This window comes from Pleurodeles waltl, chromosome 10 (genome assembly GCF_031143425.1).
Source record: "Pleurodeles waltl isolate 20211129_DDA chromosome 10, aPleWal1.hap1.20221129, whole genome shotgun sequence".
Classification (NCBI taxonomy): domain Eukaryota; kingdom Metazoa; phylum Chordata; class Amphibia; order Caudata; family Salamandridae; genus Pleurodeles; species Pleurodeles waltl.
In genome coordinates, this window is record NC_090449.1 from 777,465,184 (window position 1) to 777,477,609 (window position 12,426).

Genomic DNA, 12,426 nt, shown 5'->3' on the forward strand with positions numbered 1-12,426 from the left:
AACACTACTAAACACATAGGAACACAAGAACATACGTTTAACATAACTAGTCCACATGTTAAAAACAAAAAAGCACATATTAATGTACCAACTATTTAATTTTACCTCAAGTCCTGGCATCCGGAGTAACATGCTACTTGCTTCAAAGTGCTTCAGTTCCTCATCAGAAGTAGTAAGCGTTATAAAAATATAATTTCCAATTACAAGGGGCACCGCAAAAAAGGACAATGGCCACATTTGTATGATTTACTTCTGAATTTTAGTATACGTTTTCCATCATGTAAAATCTGACACTAAACCATTTCATGTTTGCCAGACAATGGGACCGTAAAAGACATCTTTCCATAATTCAACAGAGGAGAAAACAACTCCACTGTTTGAAATGATTATAAAGCAATTGTAACATTTTCCTGTATCTTACAAATCAGATATACAACCATAAAAGATTGTCATTGTTTCTGCAGGCCAACTCTATGTTTAAATGTAAAGTTTTTTCCTATTTATTATTCAATAAGAAATATACAACACATGTGCTAGAGGGACAGGCTCTGTACCAGTGGTTACCAACCTGTGGTCTGGGGACCTGTGGTCCGTGAAGCCTCCTCAGAGGGGCCTTGACTGCTTTGAAAATTAAATAGTATTACCAGATTAATAAAGTGTATAAAAATAAAGTGGCTAAATATTGAAAATTATAAAACATACTGTAAATGTCAAGGAATTTGGAACTGGAGGCTAAAAATTAAATTATTATCCCCAGATTGATTTGTGGGATCAGTGCAGGTGCATCAAACAGAATATAGTATGAATGATATGTGTCCCTAATTGAATTTAGGAAAGCTTCAACATTCCTATTCAAATTAAATTATTTTTTATTTATATCCATTTGCAAATTAAATCAAATGTGTTATCATCTGTCTACATGTTTGATAGAATGGCTGTTTCTGCATTTGTTTGTGTATTGTTTTGCGTTTCAAATCATCGACAATGTTTGGTCCAGGGTCCCCAGCTTCCATTAATGACTCAGTTGGGAGTCCACAGATTCCAATAATGATTCAGTGGGAGTTCCCGGGTCCCAGTAATGATAAAGTGGGGGTCCACAGAAGTCAAAAGGTTGGGAACCACTGGTCTACAGCAAGGGAGAAAGAAGTTTCTTCTTAAATGTATATAAAGGCTTTCTCCGGGGAGTTATGATGTCATACAAAATAAACAGTGCATGTGTTGCTGGGTGTGGTATCAAATGAGAAATATGAAGACATAATGAATATTACAAGACAGCAGCCTTAGATTATATAAAGTGGGGTCAAATCCTAGGTGAAGCCTAGTTAGCAGTAGGCCATAGAACACACATATACAACATAGCATTTCGTTTTTAATTGTAATATATTCATGTTAAAAGGTAGAAATGATTCCGATCAGAAAATAACTTCCACAAGAGTAAGCTAAACATGATGGATGTCTACAAAATTGCATATAGATCTGTGATAAGACACACAAGCTCTAATCAAAACATTAATTTTATTTATCCCCCTTAAAATTGTCACCCACTAATCCCATTAATGTGCATAAAACCCAACATGCCAGCAGAAAGCTAATCATACTGAAAACACCAAATGTCATGCATATTTGTGAAACGATTTCACAGTTATTAGTAAATGAAGACATTTTGAGACCCATCCCCACTTTTGAATATGCACAAATAAAAAAATACAAAAATTGAGTTGAATATACTAAATCTGTGACATATGTGCAAAATCGGCAGATTGTATTAAATTAGGAATCCATCTCCCTGCTTGATGACTTGCAATCTGGTTTAGGGCCGCTCTACTCACAGAACCCACAACCCTGAAGAGGCTTCACAGACCCTCAGCTGTCCCCGGACCACAGGTTAGGAACCACTGCTGTAGACAGTTTAGTTACAAGGCTTTCATTGTTTATTCTAACAAGTTTGTTCTGAGATCAATTACATTAGTTCCGACGAGGTACATCAAAATTCATATAGTGGGATAGTGCTAACATGGTGGTATTATATGACGTTTTATAATGCTGAACTGTAATTCATAAGTAGAATGATACATTTCCTCATCCGATGTTGGCATTGCACTTTTCAGTGCTTTCTATGGTGACATTCTTTATAGAAATCCCTCAAATATTGGGGTAAGCCAGACTCTTTTCTGAGACACTAAAGATGCTGCCAGTTTCTCTCTGGATTTACTGCATATTTTGCACTAAGTCTATTTTTCAAATTTTGTGCAGTGCTTCATCTATTTAACTATGAACGCCTACATGACAATTGATCCATTTGCCTTTTGACAGATTTATTAAGACTGCTATATCTTTGCCTTCTGTTTCACACTTTAGTATTTTAGTAAACCTTCATGGTTTTCCTAAATTTCTGACCATGATCTCCATTTTGTAGTCTGTCTTCTCTACCTTATTAATAGCCTGTAGTTTTGAAATGCTGTTTTGAATCTTATCTAAGGAACATATAGGCTCATTTACTGATGAGGACAGCACATTTGCTGACCCCGCACAGGGCGCTAACATCATACATACTATGTATGAGAGCCCACCAGAACTCTTGATTTATTGACTTTCAAACTAATCCATCCAGAAAGGGCACAGTTAAATAGGGGTGGTAAAAAAGGCTTATGTGGTAGTAACTTTAGCGTGGTTAATGAATGTGCATGATACTTAATAGGCAGTTAGCAACCTAAGCCTAGTGCAGGAATCTTTGGATTCAGACAGATCCGACAAGAGGTACAATGTTAATGATGGTCAAAAAAACTGTCATTTGCTAATTTCTCTTGTGCTGCACCACAGACCTGTATGAAGTTTAGCTTATTCTTATTATATATAGCTCCATGCAGAGCTTTCACAAAGGGGCCCATTATGAGGGTGGGGATTCATTTGCTAAAAACTTTAGTGGTAGTTAATGAATGTGTATGGTATTTGACAGGCTGTTAGCAAGTTAAACCACTTGCACTTTCAATAGAACTGACAAGAGGGCAGAGGAGTGGGCAAAGTTAAAGAGGCTGTTTTCAGCATGGGTTAGCGAGGCCCTACAGAGTGCATGTGGGGCCAAAAGCTATGTTAAATAAGTGTTGTCCAGTCTCTTTGATGCATTTGGGAGGCTAAAGGCCATGTACAATGAGAAATGGTCACAGGCCAGGCCCTTCACCCAACCCTCTGTAGGTGACCAACCCTTGCCCACCCATGTGGCCGAGCACAATATGGGCAGGCCGTAGGGCCTGGCATTTCTTTTAAATATTTTTAGGTTGGGTGGTTTAGGAACCCAACTTTGGTCATACAGACCTAAAATGGATGACGGGAGCAACAGGTTTTCTTGTGCACTAGGGGGACTTTCATTTTTAAACTTGGATCCATGAAAGTCTGCAAACTTGGTTTCTATGATTTTCTGTCGACTAACAACAAGATGTCTCTAACTTCTAACCCTTTCAAGCCCACCAACACATTTCTGTGATGCTAATTACTCAAAAAGTATTGAATGGATCTACACTAAACTAAGCGAGTGCACCTGGGTGAGTAAAGTACTAGTTTCATGCCAAATATGGTGTAATACCATTCTCGTTTTTTTCCGTGGCAAAGAGCAAAGATTCCTGTGGGAGTTAAAATGGGAACACCTTGTTTGACTACCGAATTAAGTGTATCCGCTGAACAGATTTTCCTGAAACTCAGTATATTAAGTGTAAGCTAAACATGATAAGTGGGGGTAGGCCAAGTTTTATAAAAGTTCATGATATGGCACCAAAGATACTAGCAAATCAAAGACTACTATCGGAGTCAATTTTAGGGCAGGGCGATCATAGTCATATCTTTGGTCTCAATTGCAAGACTGCGACTCAACACTCTTAGCAATGAACACAGAACTTGCTCTATTGTTCAATGATATTTCCAAGTCAAAGAGCTGAGACTTCATGTAACCATCCACAATATCATAAAAGTACCTATCCCACATTAATAAAAGGGACAGTCACCATATTGCAAAAATCAGGAGGCCTAAGCAAATTGAGAGTGTCTGTGCCAAAGGCTGACTGGGATAATTATTGAAATGTTTACTGAAAGTTCTGGAGTGCCAGAAGAGGAAGAGAATGTTCTTTGTACAGGTGAGTCCATGGATGGTAAAAGAACATAAAAGGACTCAATTCTGTGGAAATGTTTCACAGACCCCTAGAAAAGAGAAAGCAAACACCTAAAGGGTTACATGTAAGCTGTTTGACTAAATGACTAAAACGTGAGCGGGGCGGAAAAGACACTACTCTTTCAGGACCAACAACACCTCACGTCAAAGCAAGAGAGGAAGGAGCAGAAGAACCACTAGGATCCTAGGTAAAAGATACACAACAGAATGTTCTGTAAGAGGTGCTGCAGGAAGCAAAAGAGAGCAATCTCCACCTAAGGATCTTTGCACTCCAGTGCATTGAGTGCAAAACCAACACCTGGTTTGGGGAAAAATGCTACAGGAAATTCAATCAATAAGGAAAAATCACAAATCTTTATAAATGTAAAAAGTTTATGTCTCGCTGTGCATGGCCAAAGGCAGAGTGTGGAGTGGGTTGGGTGTCCACAGTTGTTGGTTGCAACGCCTGACCACAGGCCAGGCTCTGGGGCCAAACTCCGCTGCGCATGTCCAAAAGCTGTGGGTGCTTGGGTGCCTACGAGGCGCTGGCTGAAGGGCCTGGCCAGAGGCTAGTCCCTGCATGCAACACCTGCTGCACACAGCTAAAGATCGTGTGTGGGGTGGGGAGTCCACAAGGGTTTGGCTTGAGGCCCTGCGGCCAGCACCCACTATGCACAGCCTCAAGTTTATACACAAACATACTTAAGTGTACATAATGATAATTAATGTAGTTTAATAGCATACTTGATTTTGTTTCGCTTTTAATGATCTATCCTAACTTGTGGGCACTGTTATTATTATTATTGTGGTGAATTTTTGCCAAAGCCAGTAGGTATGTGTTATCTATTGATGTGGTGACCACTTGACAACGCCAGAAGGCCTGTTTTATTTAAAATGATAGCATTTTACATTGTGATGTTGTATCTGATATAGGTGGGGGAGTTGTGATTAGAGGGTTCAGGACACTAGTTGTCAAAGTGATTTGAGGGTGTCACCAAAGGATATGTATATAATACATAAGGTGCAATAATTCTAGTGAGAATTGGAAAAGCAATTATAAAAAGTGTGGTGTGGTGGAAGGGTCTCTTTTAGGGTTAGTCGCAGGTGAGGGGGCCAAAGGTTGTGTGCTGCGGGGGAGGCATAGTTAGACATGGTAATAAAATCTTACTTTACTTTTTTTTTTTTAAACACTAGAAATTCACTAAAAAAACACAATGTAAAAGTGATATCATAGTTGGGTATAATAATAATATCTTAAATTACATAAAGAAAACCTTCAGAAATGTTTTGAAAAAAACAACGAATAAAGCAATGTTATAGTTAGGTGAAAATGTCAATTAAATCATAAAATGTTAACATCAAACCGTACTGTAATTCACCAGTTATAGTTAACTGAAGTAACTATACATTTCACCCTAGCCATGAACTGCTTTTTACCTTACATTTACAACACTCATAACATGTTCTGTGACATCATTGAAAAAAACAACACTGATGACGTCTGAAATTAGATCATTGGTGACATCACTGTGCATGGGTGGCACATCTGCCACTTAGCAGTTATGGTTCAGTGGCATTTTCCATTTAAAAGTCAATTCTTGTTTTGCCTAATTTATGCAACACTCTAAGCTTTGGAGAGTCCTGTTTTTGGAGCAGTATTTACTTATTCCTGTTTAGCGTGAATGGTATTTTACCAATCCAAAGCTGTAATAGTGTGACTGGAGTGGTAAAATACTTTTGTCATTTTTTTCCTTGGTGTGGATAGCATTAGCTAATACAGTGCTTAAAGACTTTGCCTCCAAAATGGCAAAAGGCTCGGTCACTTTTTTAGCTAGGCGTGGATAGCACTGTGTTAATCCTATGCTTCGAAACTCTGCATGAAAAAACTGACATATGAGAAAGGAAGAGGCATGATTTAGAGTGTCACTAGTGTTGTAGATGCGTATATATATTTTTTTCTATGGAAACATGGTCCTTACTACAACTACCTAGTGGTGACCGCCACTAGTATGTGTGTATGTGTGTGTGTGTGTGTGTATATATATATATATATATATATATATATATATGTGTATATATATTAGTACATTAGTGGCGGATATATAGGTGGCGGTCACCACTAGGTAGTTATAGTAAGGATCATGTTTCCATAGAAAAAGCGTTTTTTGACTTGTGCATATCTTAGCCACTGTTCGACTCTTCACAACATTTTCCAAAAAAAAGTGGCCCGGTGATTCTTGTTGTGCATGGAAAGTTTTGGGGTGATCTGTCAGGTGGGTCGAGAAAAAGGGGGGGGTCAAAAAAGTTGCGTTTCCCTCCCGTAGGACCTATAGACACAACTACAGACCAAACTGCTGGACGGAATTACATCAGATCTGTCAGAAAGCTAGCTTTCGGTACACAGATTACACTTTTGCTCATTTGGTATAAATCCATTTAGTTTTTGAGAAATTAAAGGGAAAATACATTTGTATATCTAGGGACGCAGATCCTTCACGATGAATCGCGTAAAAAGATGAGCTCCTGTGCTGGTGTTTTAATAAGCCCCCAGATGGGCCAGCTCCCGGGGGCATTGTTTTTATTTTTTAAATGAGCGGGCCTCCTGGCCCAGCCCCCCCTCAGTCCCAGGGACGGCCACCTCCCCGGGGCACAAATGCAAACTCATGCGGGGAGGCCGCCCAGCCACCCAGCAGCCTCGAGGAACACTACCTCCCTGAGGCAATGTGTACAAAATAGAAAGGGAGTCCGTTTCAGGCCCCTGCAGTCCCCGGGATCACCACCTCCCCAGGGTATAACAGAAATATTATGCAGGGGGTGTCCACCTCTGGGACATAGCAGTTTCTCTGCCCGCACTGGGAGGCCAGGGAAACCTGTGTTTGCCTTCTCTTGGGTGGGGTGCAATTTCAAAGCTCCTACAAAGAGAGAGCAAACACAAAGTATGCTCCCAGCTGGTGGGAGCTTTAAAAAAGCTTACACCAGCTGGGAGCTGACTTCAGATCTGTTTCCTTGCCCACAGTGACGCAGGCAGGGAAACGGATCTGAATATAGCTCCCGCCCACAGAGAGCAGCATTTCTAGCTGCTCCCTGCGGGCGGGAGCAATGCGCTCCCACTAGATGCGGGAAGCTGGCTGTGGCCGCAGGGGCGTGGGGGCTCCCCTGCAGCCCTCAACAAACAGGTTTGTTGGCTGGGCCCCTGGGGATAGGGTTCCTAGGGCTGAAATTGGTTAGGACGGGGCGCATACCCTGTCCACTTTTAAAAAGGTGCTGGGCCCCAGGGGATGGGGTATCTGGGGCTGAAATCAGCCAGGGAAGGGGGCTGTGTGTCCTCCTCTCCCGTTACAATATGGCCAGGCCCCGAGAAATGGGGTCCTCGGGACTGAATTGGGACCGGGGAGGGGTTATGTGTGTCCCCCATAAATATAGTGGTGGGTCCAGGGGGATGGGGTACCTGGGGCCAAAATTGGCCCAAGGAGGGAGACAGGTGCCACCCTCCCCCACAAAATGTAACTGGCTTGGAAAATTGAGTTCTCATGGCCGAAGTCAGCCGGGGTAGTGTGGGAGCATCCCCCCTCCCCATTAAATATACTACTGGGCCACAAGAAATGGGGTCTCGGGCAGAAATCAGTCTGGGGAGGGGAGCCTTGTGCCCCCTTCCCCCTGAAATATGTTGCTGGGCCCCTGGGGATGGGGTCCTTTTGGCCAAAAGTGGCCCGGGGGAGACGGCCTGTGGTTTAACTGACTTTGGGGGGTTGGCCAAAGTGCCGGGTCACAGGCCATGCCCAGCAGCCAACCCCCACAGCGCATGGCCAAAGGCTGTGCACAGCTCTGTTTGGATTAACATATGGTAATTAAATATTACTTTACATTTTTTTTAAAAAGCCTAGAAATTCACTGAAAAACCAAAAGTTACAAGGATGTTATAGTTAGGAAATAGAGTTAAAAAAAAACCTTTAAAATTCTCAAAAAAACTAAAGGTTACAGGGACAACATATTTTACACAAACAAAATTCAGCAGTTATACTTATCTCAAGAAACTATAACTTGTGCCCTAAGGTAAAATGGTGCAGTCAAAAGTTATAGTTACCTTAGGGCACAAGTGACATGAAGCGCAAAATGATGATGATGACCATTTTGAAAGACCATGACTTAATCTCTCCCTGCAACACCTTTAGCCAGTAGTCAAAGAAATCTCTTAGCCATAGCCAACAGAGAGATTGGGTTGTTGACTACAGCTTGATAGAAAAAAATGGTGGTATGATTCAATAAATGATATATCGTAATGCGTTAACACTTAATACGAAGTGATACTACCTAGAGCAAAATCATGAAAAGATGCATGTTTCACAATACTCAACAGATGCAGAATAAGGTGATCCTAAGAAATAAATGAGAGGCAGAGAGTAATCTTAAGAAAGAGTTGTCAACTGAAGGATATTGTTATAATTATAGTGTGGAGAATTAGAAGATTATTTCTTGCACGGTTACGGATGGCTCCTGCTTTGGTAGGAGGAAGAATGCCAGGAATATAAGAAAGTTTAAGAAGACATCCATACTGTCATAAAAAGAAACCCAGATCATGATTACATATGATCCTTTGAAGATGCATGAAAGGTGCTTTCCCAAAAAATAAAAATCCACAACGCGAGGTAGTCCATTGAAGCAGTTAAATCAAAAGACCTGATGAGATTCTGAATTCTACTAACTAGAAGGACATAGATGCAAAAATCAGTAATGCAAGATGTGTGAAGTACTTTGAAAAGATAATCTGGGAATCCAAAGCTGAGAAACTGTATTAAAAAAATAACAAAACCTGGGCCCATACTTCATCATATTTCCTTGCCAAGGCCATAGTGCAAAAAAAAACTCTGCCATATTTTGATGGCTGAAAAGGGAACTCAAAACTTTGAACAAAAATTATGCAAAGGTCTGTGAAAGCCATCGAAAAGAGCACAAAGCATAACTCTAATGGCAGTTCTAGCTTATGAATTGTTCAGAAAAATACTTCTAAATTACATTAATTATATCACGAAAAGATACAAAAAATAAGTCTGGTGGATAGTTGATAAAGGGGGTGTTCAAACCGGAGATTACCTATGCACTGAAGAAAGCACTCAGAAACAAGGTGTAACACTTAAATTGAAGGGAAGGCTATCTTGCAGTCAGCACCAGTTTTTATCTCTAAAATAAACTTTGTCCCAAAATAAAGCTCAACCAAGAGATCAGATGGAAAACACTAGCAGAAAATGTTTACAAGACCTGAAGAAAGTCAACCAAAGGTTCCATTTTACAATAGATAAACATTTACAATACTATCTGCTGCCTGTGACTCTGTCTGAAGATGGAAGTCCCTTTGTGAATGATAATAACAATACCGTACTACTCAGATTGATGCAAACACTCAGGCATGTCAGCAGATGAAGATTTATCTGTTTAATTCAAGCAAAGGAAAAGTTTCTGTACCTTATCCTTGTCCTTGTATATGACGAGTCAGGAAAAAGACTGAAGTAGCTAAAACTAGTTCCGGCGTAAACATTAGGATGATAAAATTATGATTTTTGGCTCTGGCATGACAGCCCAGCTGTCAGTTACCTTATAAGGTCAACAGAAAAAAAGTCCATTAAGAAACAGTACAGAGAGGAGATTAGCTCAACCTACTTACTGATCTTCCTCTCTACAAGTTTTGATTATGTAGAAGGTGTGTGGTTCCACTGAAAGAGTGCATGTATTGGACTTCCTTCCTTGAGGGAAAGCCTAGGCTTAGTACAGTAAGCCTGAGTTGGTTATGGTGACAAGGTAATGACCAAGACTAATCTGTTCATTATGAAATATTATGAGAATGGAAGTAGGCCTGGCTCATTTATTGTGAAAACCATATCCTAAAGCCAAAAGAGTAGAAGATGTATGCTGTGATAATACTTGGTAATTTTATTTGGTTCTGCCAAATGTGATTGGTTACATATTTATAATTCTATGACTGCAGACCAGTTGGTTATCTTGCGGGAAAAGCTATGTAAAATGCCAGATGCCTGCTCTGTTTATTATGAAAAGTTTCAACAAAGGCAATAGTGCTGACCTATGTATTGCAAAAAGCACATTTAAGCCAATAGCCCTTTGAGGATAGATTGCTGATGCAATGTATACTCACTAAGCCCAATCCCATTCTAGGATAGCTGGCCACTGATGTTTAATTCTTTACAATTTTTTTTATTGCAAGCAAATGCCCACAATGTTCAAGTGGCAACCATTTTTCTTTGTATTCTTTTAATGTAGCTTGCAGATGCATGTTGAGTTTGTATGTGGATGGGTGTGTGAGTGAATGCGAGACAGTCAGTGGATGAATACATGGATGCATGAGTGCAAGGATGATTGGTAGAGAGCATGTATGATAGGTTGATCGTTTAAAGTGAGAAGTAACTGAAGCGGGACTTTCAGTTATAGCCTAGACCTATTGGCATTGCCATTGCTTGTTTGCTGTGAGACAAGGATAACTACATCAACAGGATTATGAATTTTCCAAGAGAAGGTTGGAATTTACAGTCAGCACTGTGTCAAACTTAGGGAGGAGGAACAGTTGAAACGTGGATGCCCAGTGTTGGTTCTCAGAATACCAACACAAGATACATTTGCATACAATGAATCTAAATATGGATATTGTTTATAGTTTCTATACTGAAAACCTAGCACGGATCTATCCCCTGTGAACCTATCTAGGACACCACATACTTAAATGAATGGTTTGAAAAGCAGGTGTAAAATATTAAACAATATAAAAAGTGGGGTGCCAGAGACAGTAACCTTGGCAACAAGACTTATGTTTCTCCAGGAACTGGGAAATGGCTAGTGAAGAGACCAGTCAAGTACAAGACTATTGTAATCCACCTGTCTATCAGTGGTATGACAATATGAATCAACACACTGATGCTGCTGGTAGCCTAGAAAAGACCAACATTAAAAAGAAGCCTAGTCCCAATTCGAATCATCCTCCACACAAGACATTCCCTGCAAATGGAATAAGAAGGCTTAATAATAAACCTTTTAGAGACATGGCACCTTCAGTACTCAACAACCCCTAAAGTTTTATTACTGTGCTCTAAATGTTTTATTACTATGTTCTATTAAGTGCACTCAGGTGGTCCTAAATACTATGGTGCCTTACATGTTTTACATAATAACAATGATGCGATAAAAGTGTTGTTTTCATAAAAATTTAATTGAATACATTTTAAATTGATGCATTTAAGATAGGTACTGTTGTGCTGTCAATCTATAAACATAGAGAAGGAGAAAATCAGGTATACATCCTTGATACGTTGTAGGATCGGACCGCCACAGTCGCAGTAGTGGTCTGTACCGCCGTCAATGCGGCAATCTGCCTGCCACATTACAACCCTGGTGGTCTGACTGCCAGGATCTTAAATCCCATCGGTCTGAAGGATGGTGGCTGTCCTAATCCGCCAGGGTAGCACTGCAAGCAGTGCAGCCCTGGCGATTATGACCTCGTTCTCCTCCAGCAGTTTCATGGGGGTACCATTGCGAGGGTGCTGCTGCAGCCTGCAGGCTACAGCATTGCTGTCGGCTCGAGCCAGAAACAATTCTATAGCCTGTTTCCTGCTAGGCCAGCGGGCAGAAACTCAGGTTTCCTCCCGCCGACCTAGCAGAAAACTCTTAATAACTCTGGTGGGGAGGTCGCCACATAGGCGGTGGCCACCATGTTGGGAGTTTGACGGACGGGCTTTCACGCCAGTCAAACTTGTAATAGGGCCCATTGCCAATTAGAGTACCAGTACAGAACAACTTGTTCTGCTTGCACCTGCTGTTGGATTCATTGCTCCTGCTTTTCTCTAGTCTTGCCAGATCCAGCTGCATGTCTTCTCCAGCTCTGAACTAGTACTGCTGTGTCCAGATCTGCTGAAGTCCTGCTAGCTCCATTACTGCTCAAGTCCTGGTAACTTTAGCTCTAAACCAGTCTTGCTCTTGTGCTTCTAACTAAAATCTGCTCCAGTCCTGTGAACTCCATCTGTACTCCGGCTACTGCACCAGCTCTGCTGATGGCCTACCAGCTCTGCCCAGGCCCTGGTCTTACCTAGATCTAAACCTCCAGTCTTTGTACAACTATCCTAAATGTGAGAATCAGCACTTTGGTAGTTTTATGCACCTTGAGATCTTTTCCTCCTTTTGCTGTCAGGCACTTCTTTCCAGAAGGCATCTACTCTGTTACCCTAGTTATTCAGAAAACAGCATCGCCTCTTTAAGGGATGCACCCTTTCTTCAGAGCATCTAAGAAAGTG